The sequence below is a fragment of the Aedes albopictus genome, chromosome 3 (genome assembly GCF_035046485.1).
Source record: "Aedes albopictus strain Foshan chromosome 3, AalbF5, whole genome shotgun sequence".
NCBI classification, from domain to species: Eukaryota; Metazoa; Arthropoda; class Insecta; order Diptera; family Culicidae; genus Aedes; species Aedes albopictus.
The window spans coordinates 422,667,817-422,691,745 of record NC_085138.1 but is presented as its reverse complement, the minus strand read 5'-3'; the positions used below and the strand labels follow the sequence as shown (position 1 = coordinate 422,691,745).

At 40.2% G+C, this 23,929-nt stretch overlaps 1 protein-coding gene across 2 annotated transcripts in view; it reads right to left on the bottom strand.

Annotated features, from left to right (window-relative positions):
• LOC109410650 (uncharacterized) overlaps window positions 1-21,208 on the bottom strand; it is a 139,536-nt gene extending 118,328 nt beyond the window's left edge. For both annotated transcript variants that reach the window (XM_062856379.1, XM_062856380.1), the window contains exon 1: window positions 20,269-21,208. The gene's annotated coding sequence lies outside the window, so the exon portion shown is untranslated. The remainder of the gene's footprint in view (window positions 1-20,268) is intronic.
• Between the last annotated feature and the right edge of the window lie 2,721 nt (window positions 21,209-23,929).

Genomic DNA, 23,929 nt, shown 5'->3' with positions numbered 1-23,929 from the left:
AATAAAAAAAAATTTCAGTCCTCTGTTGAAATGTCGGTTGGTATTGAAACTTCGCAGCACTGCTTCAATTCTTCAACAGAATAGCACTGGTCTTCCCAGAAGTCTCTAGGACGTTTCAGTGGGTCCGAGGGACTTGCAGAGGGATACCTAAAGGCCTCAGGGGCGTTTCAGGGAGATTCAAGTGGTACCAGGAGACCCCAGGGGCATTTCAGAGGATCTCAGGATCTCAACAGGAGGTCTCCGGGGCGCTTAAGGAGGCCTCTGCCGGAATGCCCTTGAAGACTCCTTAAACCCTCTGACACTCGAGTGACTCGAGTACTCCCTTGAAGCCCCTTGGAATTCCTTTCTTATGGGCTCTCTGGGAGCTTCCTGGAAACGTCCTTCCATCCTCAACTGTAGAACCTTTTAACCACTGCGCCCTGGGTTCCAACTGAAACTCCCAGGAGCGAGACCTAAATGATCGCTTGTAGAAAAGCCATACCCTAGGCAAAATGATGTGAAACATTATTGTTGTTTTTCCTACGCATATAAAAGAATACCATCAATGAAATCCCTATGTTTTCCTCACTTTGCCTTTAGTCTAGGGCACAGAGAAACAGACGTCACACTCTGCTCGCTTCCCATCGATCGTTTTTTTTTTTTACGATCAATTCAAATATTCGGTAGTTGATCGATTGACCACTCGTGGCGCTGGCATCGTTTTTGCTCCTGTTCAGGCTTGGAAAGCGTCAGTGTCAGCACGAGTCCTCACGTGATTTTTACAGAAGTGTCTCTCTCAATGTCATCGAATCGGGAGAAGATGACCAAGAGAGTCTAACAAAATTCGCTCATTTTTCGGTCATGACGGAGCGTGACATAATTGTAAACAAGGCAATTACTAGCACATCGATTGATTTTGTTATTGTTTGAATCCTTTAAATCATGAATATATGTCCTCTTTATCTATTAAATACAACGACTTGCGTAAATTTGCTTGGACCGAGTGAAATTTTCAATTTCAAAACAATATGGAAGTTTTCGTCATGACGCTTGATTTTGGACGCGTAGCCCGTCATCAACATCATTGAAATCTCGCTCAAAATTTCAAAGTTATGAAACTCAGTCACCAAAGCGCATACAGGGGGTGGCCAAAATGTTTGGGATAGGTAATTTTTTTTCTCTCACAAAAATGTTCAACATGCTGTAACTTTTCATAGAGTGTATCTCAAATTTTGACTGTTTCTCAACCTATTATATGTGCATTATTGGTACAAATTTGAGCACGATTAATTAATCTTTCGCGGAGTTGGGACCGTTCTAGTGAAACATTATTTTTTAGACAATTTATTTTTGAACTGTCATATCTCGGAAATCAGTGAACCGAACTGAATGAAATTTTGTACGTTTATAAACAATATATAAATGCTTCACAAGTTATTAAAACATGTGTACTTCTTGAACTTTGAAAAAATCATGGATTGACACTTTTTTAATCTTTTTTTAGAAAATGTATTTTTACATCAATGATATAATAGAGCCTATTTGGATTAAATAAAGAAAACATTTAGAATGTTTTGTGTGGTACTGTAAATTTAACTTATTTTCCTCTATGTGGTTAAAAATGTCACACCGGTATAACTTAAATTCGTCGTGAGAAATTATTACATTTTATAACGTTGTATCTACTATCAATACATTGTTGATAAACGTTAAAAATTTCATTCAATTCGGTTCACTGGTTTCCGAGATATGAGAGTTCAAAAATTAATTGTCTAAAAAACAGTGTTTTACCAGAACCTCGCGAAAGATTAAGCAATTAAGCTCAAATTTGCACCAATGATGAACATATAACAGGTAGACAAACAGTCAAGAGATTTTTTGATACACTCAATGAAAAGTTACAGCATGTTGGACTTTTTTGTGAGAGATTATAAAGTTGCGTATCCCAAACATTTTGGCCACCCCCTGTGTTTGCATTGCATGAAAGAAAATGTATCATCCCACGTGCTCACTCGTGGTGAGTGAGCTGATATTTTTTCTGCTGCGTGGCTGCGAAATTGCCCGTTTTTTATCACTTCAATGTTTAAGCTAAGTTTCGTGTTGCCAAGTAGAGCGCTCAAGTAAAATTCCTCCTTTTTCCGCAAGTAATTTTGACAACTGATCCAGTATGGGGAGAAACGTTACTTTTCCTTACAGAATAATGGCGCGGACAATTTTTCCGCAGGGAAAAGTGACAGCTCCATTTGATTTGCCCGGGAGGCGTTACGAGTGTTACACTGTTTTCCTTACTTGCCATCTGCGAACTGCACAAGTAATTTTGAAGCGGAATCATTACTTGACCATTAGTTGTCCAAAAGATAGGACACAGTACGTACGAAGTGGAAACTAGCCATTAACGTTTGCTCACTACCGCCACCTAATGATGGCCCGGCCAAGCACAGTACATTTAGCATTATTCTAAGTATTACGTCTGTTTCTCTGTGGCTAGGGTATAACTTTTTTCACATGGATTGGATCACTTTGCGACCTTCAACAAAGTTGTTTGTTAACCAACCTTCAATTACAGCGAGTTCTAGTGGCAAAAATCTAAAACTTGTCTTCTCCGCAATCTGCATTACATTAAATGTATGCAATCAATTGTAAGGCGATGGATAAAACAACCACATTTTGGTTGTTTTATTTCATCGCCTTACAGTTGATGGCAATAGACCAAAATTTCACTGTAGCGCATGGGTGACAAAAGACACAAATTCAGAAGGTCCTAGTTTTAGCCTAGTTTAGCCTATGTTTTTTTTTTCACATAAAGTTGAACCATCATAATGTACCATGTACAAAACGCTTATCAGACCGGTGATCCTCTATGGACACGAAGCATGGACCAGACTCGCGGTGGACCTGCAATCACTCAGAGTTTTCAAGCGATGCGTGCTAAAGACGATTCTTGGCGGTATGAAGGAGAATGGTGTGTGGCAGCCAAGGATAAACCTCGAGCTCGTTGCACTCTACGGCGAACTCAGCATCCAGAAGGTGGCCAAAGTCAGATAGATACGATGGGCACAGCCTCATCCAGATTTTGTTTTGAAAACTGTAGGAAACCCGACGATCATTTTCATACAACATTACCTGGCAATTTATTGTTCTTCTTATTGGACCTCTGCTGGGGTGCGATGACTTTCCAAAAAAAAACCGTTGATTTGTTCTGTCGCTTCGCCGAAATCAAGAAGCGCACAAATTCTAACACGAACCGAAAATATTTTGACAGCCAAGTCATTCAACACAAACATCGCACATCCAGTCGTGGCTACTAATCCCTTGATTCAAAAGCTCATAAGTCAAACCCCCCATTGATTTTGGGCAGACCGAGTGCCAATGGAACTCCAAAGAAACGGGCGAGATTCCAGAATTCCATAAGATCCCTACCCTGCCCGGACGAACAAAGGTGTCAATTCTACTCCTTCAGCTTTCGGATTTCCGCGAATCATTTTGCCCATATTTCAACGCGCTTTCGGAGCCGCAGCGACAGCGGACAGGCTTAATCAGGAATTAAGAGTCTCATTTAATTCGTCGATAATTGCTTGGCCCGCGCGTTGATCCCCCACCAGCAAGCAGGTGATGTTTGGTGGTGCGTACCTACGAGAGTGTGGTACGGGACGTGGAATTAATTCGGGACCCGAGAACAGGTCACTCTGCGTGGGTTCGCACCATCGTTTTTACCGAAATCCGCGATCAGTGTCATTTATCGTCTTTATAAGTATCATCATTCACCCGATTCAGGGGGAAGGCCGCACCGCGAAAGCAAATTAATAACTTCAATCGAACCCACAAAAAAAAATCGCACAGCTGGATGGATTACCGAGAAGCAATCACGATTTCGGACCTCATCCATCCATTATTGCGTTGCGCACCACAAGCACCAGTCGGTAGTGGGTCCTCTGGGACGACAAGTGTCCACCACGAAGAGTACCTCAAACTGCCTTACACAGTCAGTGCACGCACTCGTCAATGGGGTGGTTTAGCAACGGTTCGTGGCCCCTTCTGGCCGGCCAGTGTGTGGTCATTAAAGCGATCTGAAGATCTGACTGCATGATCGAGATCGGTCGTTGATCGGTGCGGTTTTCGGTGTGGGAGGTTACGGGACAGGTTTTTTTTTTCAGCGGTGGTCGTTGGACTCTTGTTGTGTCCCAATTGGGCAACCTGTCTGGTGGCGGCTGAACGCGAAAATTTTAGGTCTTTTTGCCGGTGGTTGCGGAGATTTTCGATGGTAGTTGCAAAAAGTGTCAATAATGAATGGGTCGTGCAATATTTCTTATGTAATTGTGCGTCCCACACACAACAGGGGAGTTCGGTGGGACTTGAACGAGAAGAGTAGCTGCTTGAATTTGGAGTGGATTTGAAGTGATTTGAGGTTACGTAGGTGACGACGATCATTTTAAAAGTGCTATACAGGAAGACAGTTCTGTGGATACTGGAGGATTGAAACTCATAAAAATGTTGAGATACTAAAGAGAATCTTTGTGAGATGCGTTCTTAAAACAGCATCTTTCCTGTATTTTGCTTCCTCATTCAGCTACCGAAATGGTTCCTTAACATTGGTAAGTTTTTTTCCTAAGAGAATAAAAAGATCTGAAAATCTGATAGTAAAAACAAAAATGATACATGCTTCCTTTTGATTCTCAAATCAACCAGTTCCATGGTGTATGGAATGATTTTGCTTTTCAATACTTTCCAAGTTCTAGTGGTTTTATGTTTGGCATACCGTTGGCATTATTAACCCTTCTGGACGCGCGCTGTTGTGAAAACTACAACCAGGGCGCAAAATTTTCGAGCAGACGAGCTGAAGTTCACCTTGCGGCAATTTTCATTTACTTGCCTGCATATTCATATTCAGCTGCTCGATACTCCTCAACTAACAATCACTCATTTCACAAGCACCTATACGACGAATTGATTCAGCATGATACTGAATAACATTTGGATAATTTTCTGACGCAATTTTTGTTCGGGTTTTGCTCACACAAATTTGAAGAAACTATAAAGCATAGTGTTGTGTACCAACTGAACTGTTTGTTGTTAAATCGTTTTACAATCATATATTAGCGCTGTTATTCAGCTTTAGCAAAAATGACTAAAAATAAATAAAATGCAAAATTTTTCAATTTCTACGAGAGTTTATGATTGGAACTTAACGCTGGGAACAAATATTGTGAAATAGAAACAACACATAAATTTACCTAAATCTAGATTCGAACTCGAGACCCGTCGATTGCCAGCCGCATGCTTTCCTATCTGCGCCATCCTAGAGATGATGAATTGCAGCGCTCAAATCAAAACATAAGCTTCCCGTGGTTTAATAATGATCAGACTTCGACTCCTATTCAGCAGTGGTGAATTAGCACAGACATTATGGTTAACGACTGAACAACAGATTAATTCAGCTGTTGTTTAGTAAAACACGTGTTTTTCATCATGTGCTCTGAGTCGAAGTATGATGAAACGAAAGCGGTTATTTGACTTATGAAAAACACATTATACAGATACATGTGCTAATTTATACATGAACTTAACAAGAAGCATAAAAGAGTTTTGTTAAACTTTGTTGTAAAGGAATTACTGCGAGTCGAATAAAAATCATATAAAACGCTTGAAAAGTGTTTTAAATTATCATTGTTAATACCAATACGAAAAGTTGAACTTTGGTTACCTTTTCAATTGAAATAGCATTTGTACAGTAATGTGTACAGCTGAATTTTAGTTCAGCTATAATTACTATTGTACATGATTTGACTGGCGACTAAACTGTTGCTTTTCTTTTAGTCAAAAAGGCTGTTCTCTAGATACAATTTACTGGCAGTACTGTATATGAGATTTGCCCTTCTTCAATTTAAGGCTGTTCTTTCAAGTTACATCTAGACCTGTGCGCCGACAATATTTTGCTCGGCGGCGGCGTGAGGGCCATTTTTGACCGGCGGCGGCGTCATCGACGTCACACCGGTGGCAGCATTCGGCGGCGGCGGCGATGGCGTGTATCAGCGTGACCAAAATTTGACCATAATGTTACATTGGCAAAGCAAAGAAGTTGTCATTACGCCCTAGAATCTATAGTCTGAGCTTTTTCATGACGATTGTTTACATAAACGGTTTCGTTTAAATGAATACCCTTTTTATTTCTTTTCGGATCCGTCACTGCGACCAGTGATTAGACCTATTGTGACATCCTTAGTGTAGTGCATGATGCATTACTCCATAGCAAATGAAAGTTATAAAATATTGATTTTGCTACAGTTTTTGTTTTGTTTTCTTAAAACATTCAGAAGCTATCAAATTTGATAATAAGATTGCACTATTTACTAAGCAATCCCCGAATGATTTCATGGAGGAATCTCAGAAGGAATTCCAGGAGGAACCTTAAAAGAAACTCTTGGAGGAATCCATGATGAACATTATGGACTAATCTGTGGAATTCAAGCAGAAATCCTAAGGGATTTTAATCAGGAATCCCCGAAGAAATTCCAGCGGGAATTTCTAAAGGAATTTGAGGAGTCCTCTAAAGATTGCTAGGAGAAACCAACGAAATATATCTAGGAGGAGTCCTTAAAGAATCTCCAGCAGGAAACCTCAACAGTATTCCAGTGAAAGTTTTCAAAAGAAATCAAAAAAGGATCCCCAAAGAATTTTTAGGAGAAATCAACGAAAAAAACCTTAGAGAAATTTCCGAAGAAGTTTCAGAAGAAATTCCTCCAGAAATCTCAGGAGGAACCACCGAAAGAATTCCGGGAGGAATCCTGCATGAATTCCATGAAGAATTTAAGGAGTTCTAGGAGGAATGTCCAAAAAACAATCAAATGAATTCGAGAAGGAATCCTCAAAAGATTTCTAGGAGGAACCATCGAAAAAAAAAATCCTAGAGGAATCCTCGAAGAAATTCCATGAGGAATCCCTGGATGAGTTTGCAGAAGAATCTTCGAAGAAATTTAATTTAAATCCCCGGAGGAATTTTAGGACGAACTCCCGAAGATATTTCAGAAGGAATCCCTGCAGAAATTTCAAGAGGAAATCCCAAAATAATTCCAGCGCGAATCCCAAAGAAATTTCAGCTATAATCCTCAAAAAAAAATCCAGCAGAACTCCAAACAGAATCCCAATGGGAATTCGAGGAAGAACTCCCAAAGGATTTCTTTCACAACAGGCATTCCAAAAGAAAACCGAAGGAAATCTAGCAGGAATCTCCGAAGTAATTCCAGGAGGAGTTCCCGTAGAAATTTCAGCAGGAGTCCCTGACGGAATATCAGGAGGAATACGTGAAGAAATTTCAGAAGGAATCCCTGAAGGAAGTTCAGCAGGAATCCACGAAGAAACTCCAGGAGGTATCCCCGAAACAATTCCAGGAGAAATCCCCAAAGGAACTCTACGGAGTCTCCAGTTACCCTAGTGGTTAAGGCTATGGATCGCCAATCCGGAGACGGCGGGTTCGATTCCCGTTCCGGTCGCGAAAATTTTTTCGACTCCCTGGGCATAGTGTATCATTGTGCTTGCCTCACAATATACAAATTCATGCAATAATGGCAGGCAAAGGAAGCCCTTCAATTAATAACTGTGGAAATGCTCAAAGAACACTAAGTTGAAGCGAGGCAGGCCAAGTCCCAGTGGGGACGTAGAGGCACAAAAGAAGAAGAAGCAGAAGAACTTTAGGAGGAATCCCCGAAGGAATTCCAAAAGAAATCTCCAAAGGAACTTAAGGAGGAATCTCCGATGGAATTCTACGAGGAATCATCAAATCAATTCCAGGAGGAATCCCTGAAGTAAGTTCAGAAAGAATACCCGATGGATTTCCAGTATGAATTCCCGATTAAATTACTGGAATTTATGCAGGAATCCCAGGAATAACCCCTGAAGGAATTCTGGGAGGAATCTCCAAAGGATTTCCAAGCGGAATAATCGACAGATTTTCAAGAGGAGACCCCGAAGAAATTCCAAGAGGAAACCCCACAGGAAGTTCAGGAGAAATCTCCGAAGGAACCCCAAGAGGAATCCCCGAAGAATCACTAGAGGAAATCTAGGAGTAATCTCCGTAGGAATTCTAAAAGCAATTATCAAAGAAATTCCAGGAGGAATTTCAGGAGAAATCCACGATAGAATATCAGGAGAAATCCCCGAATTCAGGAATCCTCGAAGTAAGTCCAGGGGAACCATTGAAGCAAGTTCAGGAGGAATCCCCGAAGAAATTGCAGGAGAAATCTCTGCAGGAATTCCAGGGGGAACTGCCGAAGGAATCCCGGTAGGAATATCCGAAGGAATTCCAGGTGGAATCCTCGAAAGATTTTCAGCGAAATCTCACGGAAGGACTATTTCCGAGTAGGGGGATGGATTAGCAGGAGGTATCCCTTAAAGAATTACTGAGGGAATTTCTGAAGAAAATCTCGAAGATAAGCCTGAAGATATGCCTGATTACAATCCTAAGGATATTGTTGACGGAACTCCTACAAGATTCCCTGAAGAAACTCCTTAAGGAATTACTGGATGAGCTTCTGGAGAAGTCTCTGATGTAACTGCTGGAGGCATCCATGAGTCCTCCTGGAAAAATCTCAATCTCAATCTACAATCTGAAAGAACCCCATGAGCGATCCATGAAAGAATCTCTGAAGGAACATCACGAGGAATCTTCTAAGGATACCTGAAGTAATCTTAGAAGAAACTCTTATATAGGAATTTCTGAATAAACTTCTGGGGAAATCCCTGAACTCTTCTAGAGGTATCCTTTGGACCTCATATAAGATTCTCTGAAGGAAATCCTGGAGAGATTTCTGAAGGAACTTTCGTATGAATTCCTAAAGAAATGCAGGAGGAATCTCTGAAGAAACATCTGCAAGAATCCCTGAAACTCCTGGAGGAATCTCTGATGGAACTCCTGGATTAATTTCTGTAAGAACTCCTGTAGGAATTTATAAAGGAACTTCAGAATGAATCACTGCAGATGGTCCTAGACTCATTTCTAAATACCTCCTGCAGAAGTTTCTGAAGAAACTTCTTACGGAATTCTCGATGGATCTCCGGAAGGCATTTATGAATCCTCCTAAAAAATCTCTGAAGGGACTACTGGGAGGATACCTGAGCGAACTTCTGTTGAAATAGCTTGGAAACTTCTGAAGAAATTTCTAATAAACACCTGGTGGCATCCCTCCTGAAGCTATTGGGGAGATCCTGAACGAACTCCTGGAGAGATTACCGAAGGAACTGCTGGAGCAATCCTTGAAAGAACTTCTAAAAGAATCTTTGCAAAATTTTCATAAGGCATCCCGAAGTAAATCTATTTTTCCTGGAGGAATCCTTGCCAGAATCCTGGAGATATCGCTAACAGAAAAAATGCCGAAAGGAATCCCTGGGCAAATCGCTTAAGGAATCCTAGAATAAAATGCCGGAAGAAATCTGTAAAAGAATCTCGGGATAAATCAATAGAAATCCCAGGTGATATCTCTGAAGAAATAAGCGGTGTGAAGCTTTGTTTTTGTGAAGCGAATTTTAATTACGCTGGCGGCTATTTACATATGACATGAGAAAGAAACATTACGTATTTCCTCGGTGACCTATATTTAAAAGTCAATTTCCATTAATATTGGTATTCGGTAGTTATTGTCCTCTGCTCGGGACACGTCCCCATCACACTGGCTCCGGCAGAGGCCAAACCACCGATCGACCCATCTCAACAAACTTATCTCGACGAATGACCGATTGTCATAAATCGCGTACTTTGCAAATTCATCGATGGGTGTTGCCATTCCCAAAAAAAATCCGCCAATAAGGTGATCAATATTCATGTGCGGCCCGCGGACAGGGCGACAAGGCATTAGCATTCACGCTTGCTTGGTGGACAACCCAAAGTGCCGATTTTGTGTGGTGCTGCTGATGACCATCATCATTGCCATCATTCGTGAGTCGATTGATCGTTTTGTGAGCGCATCCGATGAGGGGAGCATAATTTGCGGGAAAACGTGCCCTACCCAGCAGCAGCGAGCTGCTGCTATCGGAGTCCACTTGATTTGAAATTCATTGAAGACGCGCACGATCACAAATTTGCTGTCGCCGATTTTTTCACGCGCCTCGACAAGAGGAAGCTCTCGCTGCTTGGCGCAAAAACACAGTCACATTTATTATCTCGTTACCATACCATATCACCCTTCACATGGTCTACCGCGCGAGACGGAGAGCCATTTTCGAGGGGAACCACCGCCTTGCGATTGCCGTCGTCGACCAGTGAAAAAAGGGTTGGACCACTCAAAAATCACTTCAATCAATGGGATGCTTCGCTTCTTCATAAGGAAGCCAAGCAAAACGGCGCGGCGTGACAATTGCGAGACGTGACGTCAAGTCGCGCTAAAAAGAGTCACAATGTACAAAAGAGCGCTGTCAGACAAAGAAATGACAGAAATAAATCAAAAGATGGGCCAGACTGACAAAAACAAGCGACTGCCAAACGAAGGTGGATGTTGTTTCACGAAATTGATTGCGTGGAGGGGAAGGCAACTGTGAGAAGTAAGAAAGCAGGTTCAGCAAGCTCGTAATTTCCGATGTTATCAACAGGCTACACGACGCTCTCATGATATTAAATACGGTTTACAATATTTTTTATCTCCATACTGTTTGTTTTGTAGTGAAATTTTTAGTTGTAGGGTGATAGAGCATTTGGGTAGGCGCCCCTATTTCGGGAACTTTTCCGTCATAACTCAGCCAATTTTGAACCAACTCTATTGCGTTTTTGAACACGGCCAGAAGTGTACGTATCAGAAGGATTTGTCTTATGGTAAAGATCTTGTCCGTTGTCGATCGACCATCAAAAAATTGTATGCACCATGGTCTTAGACTTAAACCAACCACGGCGATCAACGGCAGATGCGCTGGCGGCGAGGGATCTGCCAACAACTCCAGAAGTGCCATCTGGAAATATCTCCAAGACTTCTAGCTTCGGATTCCTCCAGAAATGATGATCGAAAGGTGGAAGCAGCACTTCGACGAGCACCTGAATGGCGAAGAGAATGTAGGCACGGAGGACCAAGGCAGCGGAGGAAATGACTATGTTGGTGCAGCAGAGGACGGGAACGAACCAACTCCCACGCTGAGGGAAGTTAAGGATGCCATCCACCAGCTCAAAAACAACAAAGCGGCTGGTAAGGACGGTATCGCAGCAGAACTCATCAAGATGGGCCCGGAAAAGTTGGCCACCTGTCTGCACCAGTTAGTAGTCAAAATCTGGGAAACCGAACAGCTACCGGAGGAGTGGAAGGAAGGGATAATCTGTCCCATCCACAAGAAAGGCGACAAGTTAATGTGTGAGAACTTTCGAGCGATCACCGTTTTGAATGCCGCCTACAAAGTGCTATCCCAGATCATCTTCCGTCGTCTTTCACCTAAAGTAAATGAGTTCGTGGGAAGTTACCAAGCCGGTTTCATCGACGGCCGGTCAACAACGGACCAGATCTTCACCGTACGGCAAATCCTGCAGAAATGCCGTGAATACCAGGTCCCAACGTATCACCTGTTCATCGACTTCAAAGCGGCATACGACAGTATCGACCGCACAGAGCTATGGAAAATTATGGACGAGAACAGCTTTCCCGGGAAGCTGACTAGACTGATAAGAGCAACGATGGACGGTGTGCAGAACAGCGTAAGGATTTCGGGTGAACTATCCAGTTCATTTGAATCTCGACGGGGACTACGACAAGGTGATGGACTTTCCTGCCTACTATTCAACATCGCCCTGGAAGGTGTTATGCGACGAGCCGGGCTCAACAGCCGGGGTACGATTTTCACGAAATCCAGCCAATTTGTCTGTTTTGCGGATGACATGGATATTATTGCCAGAACATTTGGAACGGTGGCAGAACAGTACACCCGCCTGAAACGTGAAGCAGCAATGGTCGGACTGGTGGTGAATGCGGCTAAGACAAAGTACATGCTGGTAGGTGGGACTGAGCGAGACAGGACGACCCTTGGCAGCAATGTTACGATAGACGGGGATACTTTCGAGGTGGTAGAAGAATTCGTCTACCTCGGTTCCTTGCTAACGGCTGACAATAACGTGAGCCGTGAAATACGAAGGCGCATCATCAGTGGAAGTCGTGCCTACTATGGGCACCAGAAGAAACTGCGGTCAAAAAAGATTCACCCCCGCACCAAATGTACCATGTACAAGACGTTAATAAGACCGGTGGTTCTCTACGGACACGAGACATGGACGATGCTCGAGGAGGACCTGCAAGCACTCGGAGTTTTCGAGCGACGGGTGCTAAGGACGATCTTCGGCGGTGTGCAGGAGAACGGTGTGTGGCGGAGAAGGATGAACCACGAGCTCGCTGCACTTTACGGCGAACACAGTATCCAGAAAGTGGCCAAAGCTGGAAGAACAAACCCTGAAGATATCCTAGGGGTCAGAAACTCTTTTAGGTATCTCAACAAAAACTTTTCATCGAATTTGAAAAAAATATATCCAAGTATTATCGTATAGCAATCTCAAAATCATTCTTGTAGGAGTCCCAGAAGGAAATCCTTGGGGAAATCAATAAGAAGTTCTAGAGGAATTTCAAGAGATTGCTCAGAAAAAATGCAATGAGATTTCCTGAAGGTGTCCCAGAAAAAACTGATGGAAGAATTTCTGGTGTAATCTCAGAAGAAAACAACGGAAGAAATACAAAAAAAGAATACCTTATGAAACGTTTAATGTAAATCCCAAAGGAATTGCTGGAGAACCCCCGCAGAGGTCCTGAAGACTTTTATAGAAGAAAAATTGAAGAAACTTCAAAAGAAACTTCTACGAAAACACAATTATCTTGACGAATTTCAGAAGAGAAACTCATTGGATTGATTGATTTGTCTTTATTTAAGAGACTTTCAGCCCTTTGCTGGTTCGTCTCTATACAATCTAATTGGATTACCTAAAGCAATATTATTATTATTATTATTATTTTAATAGGACGCAATCAGTGAAGTACTAGATTTGAAGTAGTGAGCTGGATTTTTGTATGGTGAGATTCTCTATTTCCGCAATGAAATGATGCAAACAGAGTGGGTTATACGATGCCTTGCCTGATTTGATGATGTTTAAGCAAAAGTTTGAGTAACTGTGTTGCTCAAGTTGCAAGCAATAAATAATACAACAACACAGTTACCCAAACTTTTGCTCAAACAACATCAAATTAGCGAAGAAAGCATATAACCCACGCTGTTTTCACCGTTTTATTGCGGAAATGGAGAATTGATCATCTCACCATACAAATATCCAGCTCACTACTTTAGTGCTTCACTGATTGCGTCCTATTATCATAAAGCCACATTAGGACTTTAACGAGAATATAAAAAAGAATTCCTGGAGGAATTTTCAAATAAACTTATGGAAAACTTCAAGAAAGCTTATCAATTTATTTAAAGACATAACGTCAACAATTCAATAAACCTCATTCAATCAATTGTATTGTTATCAATGATAGTTTACTATTTATAAGATTGTTTTGTTATGGAAAACAATTAAAAAGGCTTTGTTAGAACATTTACAAACATTAAGATTTATTGTTTTATTTTGGATGATGATTTAATTCTTTTTACTAGACGAACTACTTTATTTCAAACGGCTACTTCTCAAAGACCATACAATCAAAAAATTTAAAATCAATTTTAAATTGAATGCGGTTAGTTGGTCTTCCAATATCTGGGTGTGGCAACCCCCCTGACTCTTCCCCCTGAAATTTTCTCCTTTTGTGATTAATCCACCTAAAACTGCAAAATCCACTTTTCTTATAAATGCAGATAGAGTATTTGCGTCTTCTGCAAAGTTAGAGAAAAATGTATTGTTGGAAAGTTTGCCGAACAAACTATTGCCTTATTTGTTCTACATTTTGAGTTACGTGTCATCTTTTGCGGACGACAAATATTGAATAGATTTTCCGTTTTTTTAATGGCACTACTCTAAAAAAATCCTGCTTTGATTCCTTCGGGAATTTATACGAGAATTATTTCAGAAATTTTCTTACAAATTTTTCAGTTGAGAATCACCTCGAAATTTATGCAGGAATTCTTGCTGGGATTGCTCCAGAAGTGATGCTGGGAAACATTCAGAAATTTCTGGTAAAATCCACCAGGAAGTTTTGCTGAGATTTCTCAGGCAATTTCTGCTGGGAATCCTCTAGGAATTCCAAAAAAGCTCCACACGTGATATCTAGAGCAATCCTAGCTGGAAATGTTTGAGGAATCCTAGCAAGTTTCCTGAAGAAAGAAAATCAAGAAAAATCAAGAGTAGGCATTTCTGCTGCTACTACAGTAATATCCCGATTTTATCACTCCTCTTTTCAAAAATGTGTTTAAACATTGCACACTGGGCCACGAGCGGGATTTAGCAAGTAAAAACCTCTAGTGTTTTTGGAGTACATTTTTTTGAGTTGGTGTCTTCGGAGACTAGTATTTATTTTACCTGTACTTTTATGTGGTGAAGAAAATTAGTTGGTAATTTTGCCGCATAGGTGGCGCTGCGATACTAACTTTTTTGTCTTACGTCCTAGAGGTTTCCCGTCTTCTGCAAAGTTGTAGAGCGTGCAAAAATAAGTAAAGTCGCCGAAGACACCAAAGTTGTGTGACTTCAAATAACAAAGTTATACTAAAAATAGTAAAATTCACGTGAAAATCACGTTTTCATGACTATTTTGGATGTTTATCGCAAATTTATCAATTTTAACACTTCACACGTGTTAATCAAAGTAGCCTGCGTCTGATGATACCAACTTTTCAATTTTTCGGGACATTTAAAATGTTTTTTTGGGCAAAATAGTAAAAAATACTAAGATTTTTACTAGCAGTTTTTTTCAAAAAGTTGCAAATTTCGGCAAAATTGGATGCTTGCTTTAAAATATACCACTCAAGATCTATTAAATCTGAAAGTTTGCCGGAGGTATAATCTGGTGTTTTTGAGATATCTTGTTTTTAAATATTGATAAATTATTTTGAAAGAGAAGCAATTCTTTATTCCGGAGTTGTCCTGCCAGTAGATACTCACGGATCACTTTTCAACGCTCAAAATTGACGTTTGTGTTCAATTGTTTTGTGCATCAATGTTGAATCAACAGTGCTCATATATTTATTGGTCTATTGAAAGAAAGAAATTATGATGGTTTTTGGCCCTGTGTGTTACTCACGCAAGTGCGAAGTTTCGTTATACCATTCCGTGTTGTCAATAATGATTTTCAGTTAACTCAACGTACATACGTAAAAATGAATAAATTATTGGTTAAATTATAACAAAATCCTCAGCTCAAGATGAGATTTGAATTCACGGCTCTTAAATAGGCAAATGCTTTACTTGCTAAGTCACTGTGCCGATTAATGACACGGCATTGATGAGCTAACTCTTTTTTTCCATAATTTCATCAATATCCATCTAAACATATGTACGTTGAGTTAACTGAGAAAATCATTATTGATTCCACGGGTTGGTATACTGGAACTTTGCAATAACGTAAGTCGCTCACACAGGATCAAAAAGCATTATATTTTTTTTCTTTCAATAGACCAATAAATATATGTGCATTGTCGATTCATTACATTGATGCACAAGACAATTGAACACAAAACGTCAAGTTCAAGTTATTGAGGCGTTGGGTAAACATAAAACTTTTAATTCAAAAGTGATCCGTGAGTATCTAATGGCAGGACAACTCCGGAATAAAGAATTGCATCTCTTTCAAAATAATGAAGGTATAAAAACATAAATATTTAAAAACAAGATGTCTCAAAAACACCAAATTATACCTCCGGCAAACTTTCAGATTTAATAGATCTTGAGTGGTATATTTTGAAGCAAGCATCAAATTTTGCCGAAATTTGCAACTTTTTGAAAAAACTGCTAGTAAAAATCATAGTAATTTTTACTATTTTACCAAAAAAAAAAAAACATTTTAAATGTCCCGAAAAATTGAAAAGTTGTTATCATCAGACGCAGGCTACTTTGATTAACACGCGTGAAGTGTTAAAATTGATAAATTTGCGATAAACATCCAAAATAGTCATGAAAACGCGATTTTCACATAAATTTTATTGTTTTTAGTATAACTTTGTTATTTGGAGTCAAACAACTTTGGTGTCTTCGGCGACTCTACTTATTTTTGCACGCTCTACAACTTTATAGAAGACGGGAAACCTCTAGGACGTCAGACAAAAAAGTTGGTATCGCAGCGCCACCTATGCGGCAAATTTACCAACTAATTTTCTTCACCACATAAAAGTACAGGTAAAATAAATACAAGTCTCCGAAGACACCAACTCAAAAAAATGTACTCCCAAAACGCTAGAGGTTTTTACTTGCTAGATCCCGCTCGTGGCCCAGTGTGCATTGTGCAAAATCTTAATACGTTTTCAATTGTGGTGGATGCGGCCCTGAGTAAGAACCCTGAGCAAGAAATGCGCAAACCAAACAACGATAATTTATAAACAAATGGATCAGCAGAAACGCGATCAGGCCACCCGGCCGATGAAAGCGCTTATGCTGATCCCAGGGTCACATAGCCACCACCGAGAACGAGGCCTCGATAGAATGAGATTTTCGTTAATAAATGAGTAGAGTTTTAACATCAGTGAGAGTAACACGTTTATAGGCAACACCAACGGAAGCTAACGATCCCTCCGCATCTGGTGGCAGGAATGAGAAACCTATGAAAAGAGGGGCTCCGCCAAAATTTGCCATTGCGCAGCATAGGCAATCTGCACTTTTTTCACTTTTTCATATCGAATTCCGCATCGTAGAGAAACAAACGAGCACTTTTTGAAAAGAAAATCTAATTCTCTTTCAGATGCGCTTAGATCCGGTAGGTACTTACGAACAACTTATGTGATTAATTTGAGGAGCTCTTGCTATGCCTCCGGCAGGCAATCTACCGGATTTTTTGTTAGCTGGTCAATCCGGTGTCTGTCGCCGTGGGCATCGGGATTGATGATAATAGAAGCCATTACCAATGCAAAATAGCAACCACCCAGGCAAAATATGAGTTAATTTTGAAAACGAAAAATTGAATTTTTGATGTAAACAAACGATTTTCACCTTATCTCACTTAGCGCCTCTGCAATTGGGGGTCATCCGAATTCACCTATCGTACGGAACGTAAATACCCTTTCAGGCTAGACAGGCTAGTCTGGGACCACAAAACCAGGACCTAAGAACGCAGTTAAGACACAATATTTCTATTTCTGTAAAGCGTGCCTTCAACATTCATCTTGTATTAGAGGGGGTGACTAAACCTCAAACGAAACAGGAAATTTAAGAAAAATGAAGTTCTGACACTTGAGAGGAGTGTTAAAATTGGAACATTAGTGTATGAGAAAAAAAAATCTAAAAATCCTTGAAGAAACCTCTGAATAAATCACAAGTGGAATTTCTATAGGAGGGAGGGGGATTGCTAAAGATAATTCTTCCAGTGATTTCTCCAAGGATACATTCAGATTTCACTCTCAAAAATCATTCGAGAATGGGATTTCTTCAATGATTCCTCAAGGAGTTCATCTCGGAATACTTCCGAGAATACTTGCTGGGCTTCTTTCGGGAACTCTTACCAGGATTTCCCCAAGCATTCTTGCTAGAATTTCACAAGAACTTCCAGATGGTATTTTTGCAGTTATTGAAATCCTTAGGAATCCTCCAGGAATTTCTAAAGAATTTCCGTCAGGAATTGCTTGAGGAAACCCAGCAAAAATGCCTAGAGAAAACTTAGAGAATCCCACCACGAATTCCTGGAGAAATCCCATTACATAGCATCCCAGGAGCAATTCCAATATAAATTCGCAAAGGGAACGAAGTGGAACACCTGGCAGAATACCTAGCGTCATTCTTGGAAAAATCCCTAGAGAAATTCTGAAGGAGTTGCTGGGAAAAAAAATCTCCAGGTGAACTTCTGGAGGAACCCTTGGAGAAGTGACAGCAGTGGTTGCAGTATGAATCCTATCAATAGTTTAAGGGATTCCAACAAGGATATCTAGAGGTAATCCCCGAAGTATTCTGGAAAAACTTGTACTAAGAAGGCACAAAATTTGCTAAAAATCGCGTTCTGGTGGTATTGGAACCCACGACTCCGTATTCGCTAGACCGGCGCGTTAACCAACTAAGCTACAGAACAGGTAATGATTCTTCGGAATAGGAAGCCACACCGTGAACACTTGTATTTCACAAACCTATCTCTCTTTCGGCTTATGTTTCAGACATACCAGCAAATCTGGTAAATTCCACTAATAGGGTAATATACTGATAAAATACTTTCGTAAAAGCTCAACGAATATGCTTCGTAAAACCAGTTTTCGTAAATTGAAAGCCATTTGCGTAAAATGTACGGTCCATTCGTACCACCATGTTGAAACAGTACAAATTGAGTTGTATCATGTACGAAATCACGAATCCGACAGACGCTAAGCTTGCTCATTCGTAGATCTTAGCTCCCGCTTTGTAGAATGTAACAAAATAAACAAATGTCAAACGTTTTTTACTAACCATGCGTAAAAAGAAAATTTTGCTTCGTAGAATGCAACAAAGCTTTGCAGTCATCACTGATGTTTGAGTGGAGCGCAGAGACAACAAAGCAACCTGTTTTCATGTGCATATGACGGTGCGTGTGTGAGAAGAGGAAAGGAAGCATGCTCTCAGTTGGAAGTAAAAGTTATTTATAAATTGAATCAGAGTAGAAAGCGTTCTGGTTGTTTCCGAACGGTTTCAACAAGCGCCTACAGATGGACGTCTAGCACTGGTAGGTATCAATCAGAAGATGCGTGTTCGGAGCCTGTGAAAACCAAGCTGATATACGCGTGCTATTTTTTTTTCAACCTGATTTATGTCGACATAAAAATCTGTGTTATTGTGTCGGAGTGATTTTTTTTACGAAACGAACTCAGCCACACTACGAATCTTTTCGTTGCAGAAAACAACGAATGGCATTCGTAAATCGGACGAGCGATTTCGTACAATGCAACAAAATATTTTTTCAGTGTATGTATCATTGTACCCAGAAGTATTCTTGGATAAATTCCTAGAGGAACGACATAAGGATTTCCTGGAGAAAACCCAGCTGGCATTTTTGGGAAAATTTGAAGTGGAATTTGTGGATTCTTTTGAAAAATCCCTGTAAAATTCACAAAAAGAACTTTTGCAGAAATCCCAGTGGGCTCTCCTAAAGAGTTCTTGGAGCAACTCTTGGAGAAATCCGCAGAGAAATGCAAAGATGAACTGTTGGAGGAATCCAAGTAAAAGTCTGTAGAGGCTGTAGGCTATTCCTATTGTCAAGATGTAGTTTTGGAAAAAAAATATGCTAGAAGAAAACTGTTTTTGATTCGGACACATGCCGGGAGCAAGTCTCCCCAGGGATTAAGTCTCCTCAGTCTCCCCTACAAAAAAATAACACATGTGAAATCGGTACCTGTGTAATCGATTATAACAACCCAAGTAACAACCTAGGAGTCATCACACATCTAAAACTACAGTTATGAAGGTTCTATGTTTTCAGAATCTGTGTTAAATTCTTGGAAGTGCATATTGCTGTTTGAATTCCATAATCCGGCATTATTAGCTAGGCTATCCCCATCTTGTCAATTGTCTAAATAAAAATGTGGGTGAAATCGTAAAAATCTTAACTAAAAATTTGGAGTTCATGTCAATTCCTGCGGATAAAAACTTTCAAAATATTGTAGAATAAATACATATAGATAGCATCTCTATTGCTGTTATTGAAATTGTAAATGATTTTTGTTTTAGACCAATAAATAACATGGAACTAGCTCACCAAATAAGGTTAACCCATACGCTCAACAAATCAACGGCATAAAGAAAACTTTCTGGTAGCTTCACTGTCGAATTCTATGAAACTTACTGGCAACTTATTTTTGTTTTATTTCCGGGATTTTACTTTGCCTAAAAACTATAATGTAAATAGAAAACCTCGAACATTCTAATATTTTGACGAAAATTTTCATATAAATCTCAAAATGGCACATACAACTACTACTGAACAACTGTTAGATTTTAATAACACAGGAAATCTATTAAAAAGTCTCAGAAAAAAAATTCAAGATTCGGAACTCATAAAATCAATGTTACCACATTTTTATTTAAAAAAAAGGCTTACATATGCAGATGCTTAACCCTGGAGGTCCATGTAAACTAAATAAATCTCGTAATTCAAAAACATCACAAATAACGTTGAAATGTTCTCCATTCCAACGAGAATAAGAATTCCCCATTCGACAATTAATGGTTAATTTGATTTTACGACATCTACTTACCAGTTCCGAAAAAATGCGAAGTCATAAAGAACCGAATCGAAATAAGATGTTGACCACAGTCCGACAGTGGTGTGGGTATTTCCAGAATGTTGTTATTGTTTATTCTCCTTTGAAGTCGGCAACGTTTGCGACACTAATGTTTTCTTCTTGATAACACGCTCCTTTTTCTTCCAGTGGCAATTTATCGCTCTGCTTATCTTGATTCGATTTGGCACTCGGACAGGCTCGTCAAAATTTTCTGTTTGTCATTCAATTTTCCACTTCAGCCTGACAAGACAACCGATTACGGGGGGTTCAAGGCACTTTTAAACTTATGGGAATTAAAATTTTCGATATCACACACAAATCAGCAAACACAACTTCTGCGCCTGTTTATTCCATCGCCACCGGCTTCAATGGCACTCGAATCCGTTCGTGCGCAAAGGTGATCTATGCGATTCGCTCCTCCAAACACAAACACACTCACTTTACTTCGGAAAGGTCGTTAATTTATTCACTGCTCACTCTCCTCCGGACACCTGTGTTTTCGTTTCGTTTCGAGGTTCGTCACTTATTCACTACGGGCGATCACTGTCACAGGTGATCGCACAGATGGTAATCGATCTAGTCCCGATCGATGAAAATTGCTCAATTGATCAGCATTCAGAATTCGAAAATCGAAAGTCGTTTCAGCATACGGTTGACAAACGGAAAAAATCCTTCGAAAAAAATCAAATGAAAATTTCAATCTTTCAACTGATCGGTCGTTTTTAATTGATCGTTTAGATCCAGGAATCGACCGATAAACACACCGCCCAACAAAGCACAAACAATCTGAAAAACAAACACCACAAACGAGAGAACCAAAGGGACAACCATACACACCGCACACCAGGTAGGTAGGTATGAGTTGGAAAACAAGTGCGCGCGACACCGCGATCGAACTGAGACTGCAAAAATTTACAAATCAAACCCAATTCGCAGCGAGCAGCAGCGGAGCGGCAGGTCGCGCGCGCGATCACATTTACCTACGTCGCGTCGTCGTCGTCGTTCTGCTGGCGCGCTGTACCAAAGCATGCAGATAGGTAGGTAGGTATCTCCATTGGTAGGCAGCGAGGTGAGAATACGATGGTCGCGCGAGAACGAGCTATCGATTTGGACTCTCCACAAAGTGCCTTGTGGGCACTATGCCTCGGAAAGTTAAATTGTATGGCATAATACTGTATTTCAGACAATTTGGCAACAATCGGCTCACAGACTGTGAATTGAAATTGTCAATTGAAATTTTCAGGCGAAGTTTGTAAACAATGTTTTCAATCGTCAATGGAAACAAGGCGCCGTCGTCGTCGCTCAGCCCGACTGTCATCGTCACCGATGAACCGACGCTGCTGCGTCGTCGCAGATGCCACTTTGTTTCGCACTCACAAGCTCACGCACGCTCGTTCGACTTCGAATGAATTTCTCTGTTATAACTCAATTAATGAGTGTAACAACCGTCAAATCTGTGTGATGTTAATGTATGCTATGCATATTTTACTGAAATAGTTTATTACCCATAAAAATATTAAGCAAACATACATTTTAGACAATTTGAAAATTTCAATTGAATCCCAGTCGGTGTGAAAATGAGCCGCCACTCGTCGTTGCGTCGAAGAAAGTGACAAGAAGGGCGGATGAAGCGAAGCGCATGCATGTTGTTTTGAATGTTCCCGTCGTTGGCGTCCATCCGATGCTGATGGGCGCTCGCTTTCAGCGTCATGTTTTGGTTTCGACGATGTAGGCCCCTGCTCACAGTACTTCGTAAGAAACATATAAATTTCTGTGATGTATTCTGAACAGCTACATCTTTTTACGTTCATTGGGAGTAGGAAACTAGTTCAGTCAAAGAATACATTTTAAATGCTAACATACCATTACCGAATTTCCAGAACAGTTCGAGAATTTTAGTCGAAGATTATACACTAGGCTGCGGCATACTTTTCAAAAGTTGTCGAAACCTGGAATTCGTAAGCTCTTTTGGGTTCAAATGACATAAAAAGAGAAACGTTTGAGTTTGAGTCAAAAATATTAAGATTTAGTGGTGGTGCAATCGCCTATAAGTTGAATTTCGGACTAATAAAAAAGTAATTCACTTCAAGCAACAACTTTTTGGAAAATAAGCCGCAGCCTACTATACACGTTTCGGGATTCTGCCCTCAGGCTCAAATAATCATCATCTTGACCATCGTTCAGTCATCAGCAATCATCAATTATTCAAAAGCAGTTTCTAAGTCCTCTAAGTCACAAAACCATCATTGAAAATTATTTCACTGTTATCCAGATGGTGGCCAGATTTTTATTAACATTGGTTGAAATTTCAGCGAGAAAACTGCTTTTGAGTTTTTTGCCAAACGATAATGGTTTATTTCCTCTTCAGATGTCAATACTGATTAAAGTATTTTTCCATAGATTCTTCATGTTAGCGTAACTTCCCACCTGGGACAAATCCTGCTTCTCAGCTTATCAGGTATCAGAAGGCCGGCTCCAGAGGCACGTTATCCTCCATTCAGGACATTTGTGCCATCGCCATACATACAAGCCAATTTCATCATTTACCTGATGAATTAGGAAAGGGAAAGGTGATGAAATAGGAAGGGGTGCCCTAGAAGAGGGAATAAACGTATAAGCGCAACGAGAGCTCATAGCCCATACCACAACGGGTTTAATAAATGCCCTGAAAAGGACACTGTAAAACGCATATGCGTAAAGAGAGCCTATAGCTCATTGGAGGTAGCTTGTGACGTCAGGCGACTTTCAATATGACATTGAAAGGCACGTCATCGAAAGCATCCTCAACATTCAAGAAATCATCCAAGCAAAACCTACGTTTGAGCGAGTACTTTCTTGAAAACATGTACAACTTTGTGTAAAAGAGTCACTGTGGACATCCCAAATTGGGAGGCATGTGAGTTCACATGAATAGGCATGTCAGCCAGACGAACATCACAGATGTGATAATCGACAATGCGTTTCAAGAATTTCATAAAGAACGAGGTAACCAGATAAATCTGGTACTCATTCTTTCTTTATACAACGCACGCACCCTTTCGGGATTAACATATCAAGTAATTTCATGAAAATACCCAATAGAAAACTACAAAGTTCAAAACATGTTTGAGAAACTCAAATCCCTCTGGAGAAAAATAGGACAAAGCCCCATTTTCTGCTGGAGATTTGAAGTAAGCAGAGCTTTTTAATGCCCACTAAATCGATTCTATAGCTACAATCCTCGGGGTAGAAGCTAAAGATTCGTAGCTATACAAAAGAATGGTTTATCCGAAGATATTTTGAACTTGAACAGGTCAGAGTTCCATTCTGGAATACCTCTTGCGGTCCGTACAGACCACAAGCTTCTTTCAAAGCAATAGCTATGGTATACCACAATGAGGGGCGTTTTAGTTTCACCTTAAATTTATTTATTTATTTCGTCAAACATACCGTAGACTACAATTTCACTAAACTATATCACTTAATAACTATATTCTATTATGTCCTCAAATATTCTCTTAAATTTGTTCTAGTCATGGTTAAACTAATAGATGCACGCTTTTTACGCTGAAAATTGATCTGAGGTTTCCTAGCCGTAGTTACTACCCAAACTAGACAGGATTACACTCTTCACAATCACAGCACAAAGGGAGCA